General features: G+C 47.8%; 1 protein-coding gene across 9 annotated transcripts in view; it reads right to left on the reverse strand.

Annotated features, from left to right (window-relative positions):
- BPTF (bromodomain PHD finger transcription factor) overlaps nt 1-14,205 on the reverse strand; it is a 142,445-nt gene that overhangs the window by 108,999 nt on the left and 19,241 nt on the right. The gene's annotated exons all lie outside the window — the stretch shown is intronic.

Genomic DNA, 14,205 nt, shown 5'->3' on the forward strand with positions numbered 1-14,205 from the left:
TGGGCCACAAAGGAGGGGGTAGGAGAGATGCTGAGAGGGAAGTAGGCCGGGATCCCAGGCTGCAAGGGGAGCACAAGGCGGGCGGGGAGGGGAGAACGCTCCAAAGCAGCAGACACTGGATTAGAATGACTGGACCAGTCAGTAAGACGGCTGGAGGTGCTTACTACCCTTCTGAGGAAATGCGGGGTCCTGGAGTACTTGCTCTGCACGCAAGCACGTGGATGGATCCACTCGGCACGTGAGATCAGCGTGGAAGCGCACCTCTTTCGCTGCCTCCGAGGACCAGCCTGGGCGGGGCTGTGGGAAGCCCTGCTGTGCAGGCAGGACAGGCTGAGAGGGCCTGGGGACCGGGCTGGGCGGGCACAGCACCCGCCTTCTGTGCCTGAGGCCCCGGTTCAGTCCTCACTGCCCCACAGCGGTGACACAGTGACCCCCAGGAAGCAAGCCAACCCAGAGGACAAGCCCCAGCACGGGAACAGCACCAGCATAAAGGGAAGGAAAAGAAGAAACAGTCGAAACACATTTCTCCACTGCCGCTTTTACAGCATTACCACTACGATTATCGTTTCCAGTGATGTTTAACCGTGGAAATTTTATTTTCCACATCAGAAATAATCATGCAAGATCAACACTAAAGTTACTGCGCACAATTAAGTTCTATTAACTCTAATTCTGAGTAGCTGCTGCCGCTGAATTGCCTCCTCCCTCCGATTCCTGTTCCTGCTCTTATTATCTTGCATCAGGAAGGAAAAAGTGTGCTGAACAATATGGAAGGTGGATATTTTTAATTACAAAAGCATCCCGAATATACGTTCCCTGAAAATCAGCATGTTTTCCAAATAATACGGCTATCCCTTTCTCTAAAAAAGCCCAAAGTGGATCAGTCCATGCCCAACACAACCTCGCTCCCAGAAAACCTCACTGTCCACACGAGCGGTTCTCAGACTCCACGATTCCAATCAGAGAATTAAACCACAGACTCGCAACACACCAGCAAGCATCGTACAGACAATCCGGCCCAGTTCACTGTCTGGGCAAATTCCTTGGGACCCCTTCACACATAAGTGAGAAAAAGCAGAAGAGAAATAAAAGGGAAGGAAGAGCCTTAGCGGAATGAACTGAACCTAGAGGACTGCCCCCAAATAACAAAACTAGGGATAGGAATAGGCCCTGTGGTCCTCTCTGTATCTACAAAATGCTGTAAAGTGAGTCCAGGTGAATGATTACGGAAGGCAAGGCCAGAAACCCAGTCCTACTCAGTCAGGCTGGGGTGTCTTGCTTCTTTTTCCAACAATATATGCCGGCTGTGCAGATTTTCTGAGCAGAGCTAGGGCATGTGTAGAAAAGTCCAGGAAATGAACAGGACAGAAGGGAACACATCGAAGGCAGAGCACCCCCTGACCTCACTTGAGACTCAGGGGCCGAGAGGACAGCGGGAGAGTGTTCGCTGTGCAGGCAGCTGACCCGGGTTCAAATCCGGCATCCCACATGGTCCCCCTAGCCAGGAGTAACTCCTGAGTGCAGAGCCAGGAGAGCCTGCACACCACCGGTGTGCCCCCAAAACAAAAACAAAACAAAACAAAGACCTAGATTCAGAATCCGACTGCGAGGCCAGAATAGAGGTAACATGACTTTATGAAGATCAACAAACATGGAATATACTATCACCACCATGAGGCGTAACTGTGGGTACCACGTCCTCCAAAAAACAACTGGGACTCCCCGAGGCACTTTTCCTTTTCCACTGCCTTCTTTCCAGCACGATGTTACCCTCAATTGATCTTTTCTTGGTATCTACTCATCTCTCCAACTGAATACTCCACCCTAGCGCCACAGAAAGACTGGCAGGGCCAGAGAGCCCAGGAGATGAGGCATCTGCCTTATACACAGATGATCTCAGTTCAATCCTTACCCCACCTATGGTCTGAGCACAGTGCCATGAATGTACTATAAGCACTGCCACGTGGCCACAAACACACCCTCTCAAAAAGAAAGGAGGGGGGAAATTGGCATTTGCCCAGAATCACTCTCTTCTCTTCCTTCTTTTTTTCAGAGGTCTTGGGGGGTGGGGGAAGAACCCCGGGGTAGCATACCTGGCAGTTCTCAGGAACTATACGCAACGCCAAGAATCAAACTGAAGTTGGCCATATGCAAGGAGGCAAGAGCCGTATCTCCTGCACTATTTCTCTGTAGCCCAGGACTCATTCTCTTTGAGAATTTAATTTTTCTCAAACCTCGTTACTCTGGCTTCTTGGGGTCACTGGCACGGACACATGACCGATCCAGAGTCTTTGCCTGGATGTATGTGCCAAGGGACAGGTGCTCCGATGCCAAGAGAGGAATGCTGAAGCTGTTTCTTTCCATGAAGTGGCCAGTGACTGTCCTGGTCAATCCTCAGTCCCTTTAGTGCCCCCTCAATGAAGAAGGAAGAAACACACACGGAAGTGGGAGATGGCGACAGAGTCTTAGTCACATAGTAGCTGGAGTCCAGGCAGAACCTGTCTGAATTCCCCAGTCTCACAGACCAAAACCGTTCTGTCCCTTTAAGGGAACAAGTTGGCTTCCTGTCACTTTCAAGTAAGAATACAGTGGCAAACACTGTACACAGAATTTTTCTATGATGAAAACTGTGGCAAACTCACGTCTCAAAGCTAGCAGTTAATGTTTTAAAAGACAAACCTTGGGACTGGAGCCTTGCAAAGGGTTCCATCTCAGCTACCACAGATGGTACTCCGAGCACAGCAGGGGCAAACCTTGGGCACAGCTGGTTTTAGTTTTTGGTTTTGGGGGGTTGCTTTTTGGGGTCACACCCAGTCATGTTCAGGGCTTAGTTACCCCTGAGGAATCACTCAGAGATCACTCCTGGCAGTGCTCAGGGCCTGAACCCTGCTCAGCTGCACACAAGGCAGACCACCCTCCCTGCTGTACTCTCGCTCCGGTCCCAGACAGCGCTACTTTGTAAGGCACAACTGAAATATTGTCTGATTTTAAAGAAGAAGTTTTCATACAACCTTAAAGATTTTGGCTAACCATTGTTTGGGGTTGTCTGTTTAGCTTTTGGGTTTGTACTTGTGGTTTTGAGGTACCATGGGTGGTGCCAGGAACTACTCCCAGCTTGGTGTTCTGTGCAACATGAAGTGAAAGGGATCAAAGCTGGGCCTTCCGCATGCCAAGAACACACTCAACCCTTTACGAGTGCTTTCTACTCGCTGTTCATTTAGCTTCATATGAAGCTACAGTCTGTTAACTTCCAAGTAGTTTTCAAGGTAAGAAAAAAATAAATCAAGATTCCCTCTCACACCTACTGCCTAAAGAAAATAAACAAAAAATCTCTAAGGAATCCAGGATATAGCTCAGTGGGAGAATGCATGGTCCCAATGTTTCAGAGACCCTGAATTCAATCCTGGCACCAAATAATAAAGCAACTTAAAAATAAAAGAGGATCGGGGCTGGAGTGATAGCACATCGGGTAGGGCGTTTGCCTTGCACGCGGCCGACCCGGGTTCGAATCCCAGCATCCCATATGGTCCCCCGAGCACCGCCAGGAGTAATTCCTGAGTGCATGAGCCAGGAGTGACCCCTGTGCATCGCTGGGTGTGACCCAAAAAAGCAAAAAATAAATAAATAAATAAAAATAAAAATAAAAAAAAATAAAAGAGGATCAATGCAAACCTCAAGAGTTTTCAGAAAAAGGCAAGGTAAAACTACAATGAGAAACAATTTCCTTAATTTTTTAAAACAAATTGTACATTATTTTTCTCCCCTTTTATGTTGTTGCAACCACCATGGGTCACTATACTCGGCGGCTGGGGCTCCATGGGGCTTGCGCACTGGTTTCATCCCGTCTGCACACTCTTTTCGACTGGCTGTGGTGCCTGCGTGAGGCTGCAGTACCGCACGTTAGCCTACGCCACTGGGATCACACATAGGCACACGAAGGAAGTGCTGGGAATCAAGTGTGAGGTCGCGCACGTGCAAGGCCCTGTCACTCACTGGGCTATTCCCTGCACCCAGAGATAGTATTTCATTATCACCAAACCTCTAAGAAGAACACAATGACAGAAGCACGGGGTCTCATCAGAGCGACCGGCATGCACGAACCACCTCTCTGGGGACTGTCCACTTCACCCAGAGAGGTCGGCTTGCACACTTACCCATGACCCAAAGAAATATATTATACACCTCAATACAAAGGCTTCTTAAAATGCTACTCCACTATATGTCTTGTAATGCTATCTTCTCTTCTAGAATATCATCTATTGAAATATTTCCACTTTTTTTTTTTCTGTTTTTGGGCCACACCCAGTGATGCTCAGGGATTACTCCTAGCTCTGTGCTCAGGAATTACTCCTGGCTGTGCTTGGGGGACCATATGGGATGCTGGAAGTTGAACCTGGGTTGGCTGCATGCAAGGCAAATGCCCTCCCCACTGTACTACCACTCCAGCCCCATATTTCCACATTTTAAACAAGCTGGATAACAAAATGAAAAATTAGTATTAAAAAGTTTGAAAAAAAAAAAAGCTGGATGGAAGATAGTACAGCAGTAAGGTATCGTATATGGTCCCAACTACCCCCAGCACCATCAATAATGATCTCTGAGCACAGGGCCAGGAATAAGCCCTGGCACCACTGCGTAGGGCCCCCAAATCCCAAAATTAGTAACAATACACAGGCATCACCATCATCACCATAGCGGTAATAAAAAGGCTTGATACAGCTCCTAGTTTGAAAATGACTTCTCCAAAGAAACTTCCCTGAAGAATATGCGGAACATCCAACACTGTTTATAAAAGCAAACAATCAAGTTGGAAACAACCAAATCATCCACCCATAGGAGAAATGCTAAACTGTGGCACAGTCACTCGGGAGAATTGCACAACGCAGTATTAATAATCTAGGACAATACGCATCAGCACAGACGAACCGAACTGCAGTGAGGGCTGAGCGTGCTCGACGGTCGGAGCACATGCTCTGCAGGTGTGAGGCCCGGGCTTCCCCCTGACGCCACACACTCCCCGCACTGCCACGAGTGACCCTTAGGCAGAGCCGGGAGTGGTCCTCGAGTTCTACCAGGTACGGCCCCAAAACAAACCAAAAGTTTTAGATGCTGCCTTGAAACAGTCGTTCCTAAAACTGGAGGCGTAGCAAAAATCAAATGGCGAATTGTTAAGAGTAAGATCTCCAATTGCAACCCAAGTTAACAGCACCTCAGGTGAGGCTCAGTGATCAGTACTCTCATCTACTTCCCCAGATAATTCTGGTCTGCGGCCAAATCCAGAAACTGAATTCTGCTTCACAGTATTCAGTGTTTCCCCAAACACGCAGAAAGCAGAGCTGGAGAGCTGAGGCAAAGTAAGCGGGTGCCTCCATCGGCTTGATGAGAACGAGACTCCCGTGAAAGACAGACGCTGGAAGCTAATCCAAGACAATTAGAAACGCGAAGGAAGGAACGCAGTCTGCCTAACTCCCAGTGTGGGAGAACCAAAGAGAATCTATCAATGAATCTTCCTCGCAGCCAGGTTAGGGATCTGCACAGCAGAGTCTCACCCACCTGACAAACCAGCACCTTCGCGTTACAATATATACTTTCTTGAGATGACCTAGCAGTCACTGAGGACAAACTTCTTACTCGCTTGTATTCACAGAAGGGAGGATCTACAGGGATGGTCTGTTCTCCAAGACCCAGCACAGTACTGACCCAGGGTCTGTTGGTGGATGCTCAGGGTCCTTTTGCATATGACCTGGATTTTCTGCATGTTAGTTTGGGGGACACATCATGCAGGGGCTTAGTCCTGGTTACATGCTCAGGGCTCACACATGGTGGGGGGTGGAGAATGGACGAAACCCGGCTCATACAGCAGCTGCTGTATTAGCTCTCTGGATTGACCCAGGCCCCACTCCCGTCTTTGGGTGCTAGGGATACAGTCCGGGCATCTGCTCTACCACTGGGCATGCGGCCCTTTGTTTCCTTAAAAAAATAAAGAGGGGAGGGCTGAAGCAACAGCACAGCGGGGAGGGCGTTTGCCTTGCACATGGCTGACCCAGGTTCGATTCCCAGCAACGCATATGGTCCCCTGAACACCGTCAGGAGTAACTCCTGAGTGCAAAGCCAGGAGGTAACCCCTGTGCATTGCCAGGTGTGACCCAAAAAGAAAAAAATAAAAAAATAAAGAGGGGAGGCTGGAGCGACAGTGTAGCGGGTAGGGCATTTGCCTTGCATGCAGCTGACCCAGCACCCCATATGGTTCCCCCAGTGCGCCAGGAGTGATCCCTGAGTGCAGAGCCAGAAGTAAGCTCTGAGCACCGCAGGGTGAGGCCCAAAGCCAAAGTAATAATAATAATAATAATAATAATAATGAAGGGGGAGAAAACTCATCTAAGCACTAAAGATTTGGCTCAATCCACATCACCACCCCCCAATTTTTTTTTTAATTAAAAACACAACTTGCCAATACATTTTAAATAAATGTGTCTTAATTTGCTAAAGTGCCAAGAAATCCTAGACCTTTTCCAGGCACTGATCAAATGTCCTTTGTCCTCTCCCTCTCCTGGAACTGTTCTTCTCTGATACTTTGTAAGGTCTCCCTTATAGCATGAACACATTTAGGCTACAAGTCAAATCTTCATTTTTGTTTTGTTTTGTTTGGGGGGCACACCCAGCAACACTCAGGACCTACTCCTCACAGGCTCTGGGGACCAGATGGGAAGCCGGGGATCAAACCAGGTCGGCTGAGTGCAAGGCAAGCGCCTTAACCCACTGAACTATCCCTCTGGCCTCTGTAGTTCACGTAAATAAATTCTTATGCTCCCCTGCTTATTAGCTTCTATAGAACACAGACATGCCTTTAGTTACTGTAGTTACTAGAAAAATGTGCCTGACTACTGGCACCCAAAAGTTAAAATGCCTTCCTGAGTAGAGGTTCAGGGTAAAGTCAATCCAAGATTAAAATCCAGGTGCCATGGGACCCAAGAGACTGTATAGCGTGCTAACCTTGCACACAGTCAATCTGGGTTCAATCCCTGTCACCCCAGATACCCTGTGCAACGCTGGGTATGCCCATCCAGCCATGCCCCCAAAAAAATCCAAGTGTCACTGTAGACCTTATGTGGTCCATAAATTGTTACTGTAGAGGCCAGAGAGATGGTATAGCAGGTAAGGCACTTGCCTCGTATGTAGACAACCAGGGATCCAATCCCCAGCACGTCTAGTTCCCCAAATCCTGCCAGGAGTAACTCTGAACACTTAGCTAAGAGCAAACCTTGAGCACCACCAAGTGTGCCCCCAAATAAAAAATAACAACAAAAATTATTACAGTAATGGGCTCGATAGTCATCGGATAAGGCACTTGCCTTGCACACGGCTGACCGGGGCTCGGTGCCCAGCATCCCATAAGGTTCCCCCGAGCCCACAAGCAAAGAATCAGGAGTAAGTCCTGAGCATAGCCGGTGTGACTCAAACACCATCCCCCCTCCAAAAAAACAAAACCCCACCTGATGGGAGGTTCCCCTGACACTCATTCAGAAAAGAAAACCAGATCAAATGTTCAGTCTAACAACTGACTGTATTACTGTTCACATAAATCTTCTATTAATCATTAAAAAAAAAAAAACATCAATCAAGCTTGAAGCAAAAGGACAGAGGTCACCACCAAAGGACAGACAGATATCAGATGAGAAAGACACAAATACACTTGATTATATTTTGACCAGAACATGCAAAGGAGGGCTGGAGGGTGGAGTCTGCATACATGAGACCTGGGTTTGACCATCAAACACCAACAAAAACGTTTGTTCCTTGAAACAGCATGCCTGACACTGCAGTTCAGTCCCCAACACCACAGAAAGGAAAAAGGAAAGAAACCAACCCCGTGAAATCTAAGGTGGGTGCAGAACTGAGAGCCGTGCATCCCGTCATGAGAACACACAGTGTCACAGCCACCGTCACAGTGTCGTACTTTCTTATAAACATGTAATCCTCCCAAGGTATTTATTTACCCAAGAGAAATGAAAAGTTCGTGCCAGAAACATCATGCACATGTTTCTGGCAGTTTCTACTATAACTGCCCAAAACAAGAACAATCGCAATGTTCTTTGTCGAACTGATAAACGAACTGTGGAACACCATATGATGAGCTGCTACTCCGCAATAAAATTAAGTCATCATGGGCCGGAGAGAAGAAGGGGGCAGGGGAGGAGGGTGCTTGCCTTGCATGTGGTGGACCTGGGTTCAGCCTCCACCACCCAACAGGGTTCCCCAAGTCCCACAAGGAGTGATCCCTGAGTGCAGAGCCAGGAGTGGGCCCAAGACTGCTGAATGTGGCCCCAAAACCAAAAACCACAAAACATAAACTACTGATTACAAGCAAATCTCAAAAGGGCCGGAGAGAGCTCAATGGATTGTGCGTGTGCTTTGCATGCAGAAGGCCCAGAATCAAGTCACGGCACCACAAAGTCCCCGCTACGCACTGCCAGGAGAGACCCCTGAGCACAGAGCTGGGAAGAGCCCCAGAGCACCACTCGGCAAGACCCTCCCGCAAATAACAGCACACACTATATAAATACAAATAATTAAAAAATGAAAATACATTGGACCAGAGCAATAGTACAGCAGTTCAATCCCCAGCGCCCCCATATGGTCCCTTGAGCCCTGCCAGGGGTGACCCCTGAGCACAGAGCCAGGAGTAAGCCCTGAGAACTGCCTGGTATCACACAAAAGCAAACAAAAACAGGGGCCAGAGCAACAGTACATGCAGCAGGTAGGGCACTCGCCTTACATACAGCCAACCAGGTTCAATCCCCAGGGCCCCATTTGGTCCCCCAACCCTTACCAGGAGTGACCGCTAAGCGAAAAGCCAAGAAGCCAGGAGGAAGTCTTATGCACTGCTGGGTGTAGTCGAAATCCAGAAAAACAAAATACTAAATACAAAAGAAAAATCTAAATACTGACATGTCATGATGAAGGGAGGCTCATTCCTGGGCTGCAGGATAAGACTCAGTCATCAAATCTGCTGACACAGTGCTATTAATATAATAAAAAGTCCCACAGGAGGAACAATAATCTAGCTGGCGACAGGAAATGTGGTGGGGGAGGAGTCCTAGGTGTCCTCAAGACAGTGAAAGGCCTCCACCTTGCGAGGGCAGTGTGGGGGCAGGAGGGACCCCAGAGATCTGTACCTGTAACAACCCTCCCACGTGAGTCAAGGAATGTGAGGCTCAGGCTTTGAAACAGGGACTTAGAAGGTGGAAGGGAATACGCAAAGAAACAAGAGTGTGTGGTGGGCTGGAGCAATAGCACAGTGGGTAGTGCTATTGCACGCGGCTGACCCGGGTTCGATTCCCAGCATCCCATATGGTCCCCTGAGCACCGCCAGGAGTAATTCCTGAGTGCATGAGCCAGGAGTAACCCCTGTGCATCGCCAGGTGTGACCCAAAATGCAAAAAAAAAAAAAAAAAGAGTGTGTAGTGGTGGAAATGGCGAGGCCAGGGAGACAGGGGGACCACAGAAGAAACAACAATTCATTTACTTTTTTGTTAAAGTTGTTCATAATCCAGTTGTTTCACCGAGCAGTCAATGTTCCCACATCAATCCCACCACCAGTGCGACCCTCCCTCCACCGATGTCCCTAGTTTCCCACCCTCCACCCCAGTCTGCGTCCCTAGCAGGCACTGACAAATTTACTTCATAGTGCTTGTTACAACAAAAAAGCCAAAGGGAGGGACTGGAGCGATAGCACAGTGGGGAGGGCATTTGCCTTGCACGCGGCTGACCCGGGTTCGATCCCCGGCATCCCATATGGTCCCCTGAGCACCACCAGGAGTAATTCCTGAGTGAGGAGCCAGGAATAACTCATGAACTCATGAGCACCGTCGGGTGTGACCCAAAAAAGCAAAAAAAAAAAAAAAAAAAGCCAAACAGAATTATCAAAAGATGGATCAATAGAAGTCAATTTGTAATCATTGTTATATCTCAAAAATAAACAAAGGCCTCCACCAACAGGCTTTCTAACGACAAAATAAGGATCAATCCCTTCCGATCTGGAACACACAGAGATGCCTTGCTTTACCAGCAGAATCTAACGCCATGATGTAAGGCAGATTGTACGTGTGCACGTGGCAGAGGTATCAGAATGCCATTTCCTTTCGTCAGTGCCAGGCTCAGTTCAGGCCCTCACGCATGCGAGGCAAATGTCTACCCCTGCGCCATGCCCACAGCACCTACTGATACTTTATTCCTAGAGTGCACGTGCCTCGCCTGTGCAGTCCTAAGCTTGGGCCACTTATCACACGCCTCCCCGCTCCGAGAGGTCGTCCTGGCACCACTGGCTCCACGCAGTTCCAGGCCCGAGCACTTAACTGTCTGGCCAAATACCGTCCGGAAGAGCCCCCGTCTCCTGAGCACTAACTACTTGCACCACTTGGGATGTAAGAAGAAAAAAAAAATTTAATTAACAAAAATAAACAACACCGCAGTAAGAAAATGAACCCAATCAACAAACAAGCACTGGAAATTAGAAAGCAATTAGAGAAAAGCCAAAGAATAGAGCACGAAATACAAAATTAACTTTTATGTCTGCTGTTTGGGGACCACACCCAGCAGTGCTCAGGGCGCTGCTCTGCTCTGGGCCTTGGGAGCCATCCGTGATGCTGGGGAAACTGAGCATGGCAAGTGCCTTAACCCCTTCACTACCTGACTGGCCCAGAAAATAGCTTTTAAATTCGAAAAGCTCTCCACCAAAAGCTCCATGAGAGAGTGTTTTTGTAGACAAATTAAAGATACAAAAAAAAGGGACAAAATTCACAAAATTGGGCCAGAGATAGTACAAGCAGGGAATACAGTGTGCCTGCCTTGCATACTATACTCATTGCACCCCATATGGTCCCCTGAGCCCCACCAAGACTAATCCCTGAGCACAGAACCAAGAGTAAGGCTAAGCACTGCTGGGTGTAGGCCAAGCCCGTCACGCCACCAAAAAAAAAAAAAAATCAATTATGCATATCAATTTGTTTGTTTGTTTTGGGCCACAACTGGCTGTATTCAGGGCTTACTCCTGGCTTTGTGCTCAGAACTCTATCTGAACAGTGCTTGGGCACCTTACAGAGAGAGTACCAGGGATCGAACACGGGTCAGCTGCATACAAGACAAGAGTCCTACCCACTGAACTATCTCTCTGGCCCCTGCATATCAATTTTTTTTTTACAAAAGAAAATGTCATGAGTGGGTGTGCGCGCGCACACACACACACACACACACACACACACACAGAGCCACCAAAGAAGAGTAACCAAAATATTTGTTCTATCTTCTGGGCTTTTGAAATTTTCTGTACGTCTTAGTAGATGAAGAAAAAAAAAATGGGGAAAAAAATGGGAAAAAAATGGCAAAAATCAGTTCCTACTTGACTTTCCAAGTGTTTTGTTTTGTCTACGGGGGAGGCCTTCTAAGAAGTACTCGTGGCGTCTGGGGGCCACGCGGCACTATTTTGCCCGGCCATTCCTCACAGGCCAGACGGTTTGGTGCAGTGCTAGAGGTCACGAGGCCCACCCACCAAGGGCCCCAGACCCCACGCGATGGTGCCCACGGGCCAAGCTCCATAAGGTGCTGGGTGGAGGCGGGAGGGGGGGCCTCAGTGCGGGGGAGCAAACTCAGACCCTGCCAGGTACACACAAAGCACGCACTCCAGCTCCTTGCATGTGGCCCACCCGAGTCTGATCCCCAAATGGTAACCTGAACCCCATCAGGAGTGACCCCTGAGCACAGAGCCAAGAGGAAGCCCTGAGCACCACCAGGTGTTGACCCCCCCCAAAAAAATAAATAAAATCCAAGACCTCTCCTAGTTATCTAACCACAGATTTATGAAAGTCAAGAGCTGAAACAAAAGGCTGGCAAGCTCTCCTCCTCCTCGGGCTGTTTTTGTAAACAAAGTTTCCTCAGAGCCAGGCCAGGCTCCTTCTGTTTACTCACTGGGGCTGCTTCCACGCTGCAAAGCCAGGGCTAAAGCAGCTGCAACCCTCTGGCCCGCGAAGCCTCAAACATTCACTAGCTGACACTTCAAGAGAAAGTCTGCCAATCCTCGCCCATTTAGATCATCCATTCCACTTTATTTATTTATGTACTTATTTCGGGGTTTGGGCCACACATGGTGGTGCTCAGGATTTACTCCTGGCTCTGAGCTCAGGATCACTCCTGGCAGGGCTCAGGGGACCGTATGGGGTGCTGGGATCGAACCCAGGTCGGCCATGTGCAAGGCAGGCACCCTACCCACTGTACTATCTCTCCGACCCTTATCCCACTTTAAAGACTCACAAAGAAATGACTTCTCTGAGGTCAAACTCCAGCTAGCAGTCATAAAGAATATCAATGCCACCCACAGGCTCCCAGTTTATAAACTAATCCTCAGGTTCTAGTACCATGACTGTCTTTACAGCAAACTCACCTGACGCCTAACTCCATATCCGAGATCACCTGCGAAAGATCTGAGAAAATGTTTAGAGTCTACAAAAAATTAAACCACAGAAGCCCGTGGATGAAAAGCTAAATTACACAGTGGCGAGAGTTAGCAATGTCACACTGTGTATTTAAAGTTTCTGAGAGGGGCCAGGGTAGGGCACTTGACTTGTACACCACTGACCCAGGCTTGATACCTGGCACCACATATGATCCTCCAAGCCCCACCAGAATGATGCCTGGGGCTGGAGCGATAGTACAGCGGGTAGGGCGTTTGCCTTGCACTTGGCAGACCCAGGTTCGATCCCTGACACCCCATATAGTTCCCCCAGCACCACCAGAAGTAATTCCTGAATGCAAAGCCAGGAGTAAACCCTGAGCATCACTGGGTGACCCAAAAAGCAAATAAATTAACTAATTAATTAAACAAAAATTTTTAGAGAAAGAAGTCATCCCTGAATACAGAGCCAGAAGTAAGCCCTGCACCACTGGGTGTGGCACAAAAACATAAAAATTAATAATTAATAAAGTTTTAATGGGAGTTTAACTGGGTTTGGTCTATTTGATGCAAACCCGATGATCTAAACAGAAACACCAGCCTGAGTGACTAAAGATAGCTCCCAAGCACATTTAGAATAGTACTGCCTGTAAAAGCAAAAAAGGAACCAAAACTTCAACTGGCTAGTATTTCTTTGTTTGATTTTGGTGTGTTTTGAGGTGCCGGGACTATAAGGCCTCACACATGCAAGGCAAGTGGGCTACCACTGAGCCATCGTCCAGACCCCAATAGGGCTAAAAATTTTTTTTATATCACACTGCTTTATTATTTACTTACTAAGGCAACTCTGAATCACCAAGAAAAGCGTTCTGTATTTAGAAAGGGAAAATGACACTCACATCTTTATACCCTTAAGCTCCGGAGCCACTGGAGTTTGTGACCCCTGACATAAACACTCCAGAGTATTAAGGTTTTTTCTAAGATGGAAGAAGACACACACAATGCAAGCTCTCCAGGCAGAGAAGGATAAAATATCACGAAAAAGGTATCATCCAAGTTTATGTAACACAAGAAATCTAATTCGTCTTACCCAGATAATACAAATCAAAAAGTTCAAATACATATCTGAAATTACAGAAAGCCCATTTTGAAAAGATTTGTAGCCTTTGCATTAACATTTAGGAGTGGAATACTCCTAAATGTATAATCCAGGTCAGAGGGAAGGGCAACTTCCTGAACAGGGCCTTTGAGACGTAAAATAGGGGCTGGAGTGATAGTATAGCAGGTAAGTGGTATTTGCCTTGCACACGGCCAACCCGTGTTCGATTCCCAGCATCCCATGTGGTCCCCTGAGCACCACCAGGAGTAATTCCTGAGTGCAGAGCCAGGAGTGTGACCCAAAAAGAAGTAAAATAATTTCAATCCTCAGAGCAGGAAAAGTTGTACTGACAGGAGGAGCTAAAATATTACTAGCCACCATAAATGTTGGGTTATTTCCTCAGACAGATCTTGATAGAGCTGCGCAAGCATTAGAAAAAGGACAAGAAGAGGGATTCCACTGAATTAACATGTGCATTTCTGAAATATTTTTTGAAGTTCCATAAATAGGGTATACTATAAACAGACCTCAAAGCAGGCAATGTGGACACACTGAAATCAAACAGGAAGCCGTGACGGAGGAGCAGAGAAACTCACTGCCCCCCACTGGCCGCTGCCACTCCACTGGCCCTGAGAGGAGTATAAGCCCCAGCCTGCACGGG

This window comes from Sorex araneus, chromosome 3 (assembly GCF_027595985.1).
Source record: "Sorex araneus isolate mSorAra2 chromosome 3, mSorAra2.pri, whole genome shotgun sequence".
Lineage (NCBI taxonomy): Eukaryota > Metazoa > Chordata > Mammalia > Eulipotyphla > Soricidae > Sorex > Sorex araneus.